The sequence below is a fragment of the Chinchilla lanigera genome, unplaced genomic scaffold, assembly GCF_000276665.1.
Source record: "Chinchilla lanigera isolate Chin_1 unplaced genomic scaffold, ChiLan1.0 scaffold00148, whole genome shotgun sequence".
In the NCBI taxonomy this organism is placed as follows: Eukaryota; Metazoa; Chordata; class Mammalia; order Rodentia; family Chinchillidae; genus Chinchilla; species Chinchilla lanigera.
Genome location: NW_004955549.1, coordinates 1452118 through 1454831, shown reverse-complemented (window position 1 = coordinate 1454831; position 2714 = coordinate 1452118). Strand labels below are relative to the sequence as shown.

The following is a 2714-nucleotide window of genomic DNA, read 5'->3' as shown; positions in this document are numbered from 1 at the left end:
TCAGGGGGTCATTACCAACTGAGTCATGGTACCTGGAGAATGATTTTGGAGACTTTTATTCAATTCCTTCTAAAAACATGACACCTGGTAACATTCGAGCTGTGTAGTAGAGAAGTTAATTCACCATGTACAATGATTGCTAGAAGATATCAGGACTTCTTTTACAGAGCCAGGTGCAAGAGCCTAACAGACTAATTATTACACAGGGCTGTATCCTAAATAAGTCTATGGAAATTTATGTATAAGGAGTCCATCAAATAATTAAAATGTAAGAAACACCCACATGTCCTAGAGAGGGTACAGCATTAATGAAAGAGAATACTTTTAGATGATAAAATACTTTGCAGTCACTAAATAGCTAAGCCTTAAAATATTACCAGGCATAATAAAGTGCTCAGGATATAATTAGTGTCAGGTAAAGGATTCATGTAATGCAATGGTGGCAGAACGGATGTAATACCTGTGCCTCTAGACCAAGTCATTAAGTGGTGATCTTCTCATGGAGGACTTGTAAACACATATTATTTAAGCCATTTAAAAAATATCAGATCTAGCCTGGTAAACGCAGTGTACTGAGTTTGATTCCTGGTATCCCAAAAATAAAATAAAAACTATCAGATCTAAAACAACACATAGTTTGACATGTTTGAACCCTTAAGGTTCTAAGTAATGATCAGTTTGTGTAGGCAGCATTATGGAAAACGCAAAGGAGAAAGCAGGCCTGGGTTCTGCCCACCCAACCTCTTGCCGCACTCCATGAAGCCTGTGCCATGACATGGCAAAACTGAGGGCCCCTGGGCCTGCAGAGCTGGGAGCCATGTGACCTGGCCACTCTGCCAGGGTGACAGGAGTCAGGCGAACAGGATGGATGGTAGAGGTGCCGAGGCCCCAAGCCAGACCCTTGCAGTGCCACACGGGCCTCTAACCAGGGTGGTGTGCACAGGCAGAGGCCTCACTGGCAGCCAGACCTCCGTGGCCTAGGTAGCCAGCCCATGGGCAGGGCCTTTTATGAGTTCCAGCCGGCCCTGTGGGTGGAAGTGAGGGAGGCACAGACCATGACATGAGGGGCAGGAAGAGCCAGGAGCAGAAGGGACACTGAGTCCGTGGGAGTCACTGGAAGTCTCCAGGCCTCCTGTCCTCCTGCTTGCAGCTCCGTGATCCTGTGGCTGGGATGCAGTGCTGGGGTCAGATGCTGTTGTCACTGTCCTTCCTGTCCCCATAGGCTCCCAGCTGGCTCAGGGAGAAGGCACCAGCGGGTCAGCAGCCTCTCTGCTTTCCCAGGCCCCGGGAGCTGGAGGAGCCTGGCTCCACTGGGTGCCAGTGCCCTCCGCTTCTGTCTTTCTCTTCTTCAGCATCACCAAGCTGCCAAGCTGCGACCTGCTGCCCACGCCCTCTGCCTTCCTCTTGGCCTTTGAGGCCTCACGCGGGATGGCGTTGGGCAGGGGCAGCAGGGCTGGCAGGCACTTGCAGCCTCATTCTCTGAGTCCGAGTAAGAGCGAGAGTTCCAGTGTGAGTTGTCTGGGAGCCTACGCTTTGGAGCTTCCCCCAGCAGCACCTCCGGCTCAAGTTCCTCCTGCTCCTGCTGCTGCCACTGGGGCGGCTCCTCTGAGAGCCCGTGCTGCCGCACCAGGGCCGCTCCAGTCCACTTGTGCCTGCCGCTGCTTCAGGTCCTGCAGCTGCTGCAGCTTCCCCAGCACCTCCATCTCCGGGTTCGAGGCCTTCATGCAGTTCTCCAGCACCCTCATGGGGTTGTGCAGCTCATCCTCGTCCCGCTCCTTCTGCACCCACCTCTCCTCCTCCTCCAGGAGCTTTTCGGCCTGGAAGTTCCGCGTGGCGCCGTGCTCCGCAGTGTAGTCCGTGTTCTCGGCGGTCCATGTTGAACGTGATCTCCGCCAGGCAGTGTGTGCATCTGATGTAGAAGCAGAAATACTACCTGCTGGACTTCAACCCCTGGAAGATCCCCAGGCTCAGGCTCCCTAAGGACTGAAAGTATGTGGTATGGCTGATGGCCCCCTTCCACATAAGGGGGTCAGATGCTGTTGTCACTGTCCTCGCTGTCCCCATAGGCTCTCAGCTGTTGTCACTGTCAACAGAAATGTAAGTGTGGGGAATACATCTCTAAGGAGAAGAAATCCAATGCCCGCAAGGAGACAATGCAGGAGGAGGCGTACCTGGGCCTGCGCACCTTCTGCTTCTACATCAGGTTTTGTTTGGCGGTTCTTGGGGCTACTGAGGGGCCTCCTTACTGACTGTTCAGCTTTATGGCACCTCCTGAAATATAGCATGATAGAGAAAGATCATGCCTAATTATCAACGAGTGCTGACCTACTATCCTGAGAGGCTGAAATGGGTTGTGGATCTGCGTCCTGGGAGTACTCCCCTCCCTTCTTCTGATAACTAAATAAATGCAAACCACCCAGAGAAGGTCTCTCGGGTCTTAGCCCCAAGGGAATCTTGAATTCTGTGAGAGGGCTTTGATCCTTCTGGAGCCCTGAAATCATTCTGTTTGCCTCTTTTATTTAGCTTTGGCTGTACAGTCCTTTGGGACCTGATCAGTCTGCAAAAAATAAGGAATATTAATAACGTGACACTTAATCTGTTCTCCTGAGTTGTGAGAAGCGTAGGAAGCACACATGTTGGAGTGGAAAGGTTCCCCTTGAAGCAAGGGTTTCATTTGCTCAGGAGCAGATCTGAAAACAAACATGCACAGGCCC

General features: G+C 51.6%; 1 pseudogene; it reads right to left on the bottom strand.

Annotated features, from left to right (window-relative positions):
* Positions 1 to 1354: 1354 nt before the first annotated feature.
* LOC102011252 overlaps positions 1355 to 2714 on the bottom strand; it is a 46452-nt pseudogene continuing 45092 nt past the window's right edge.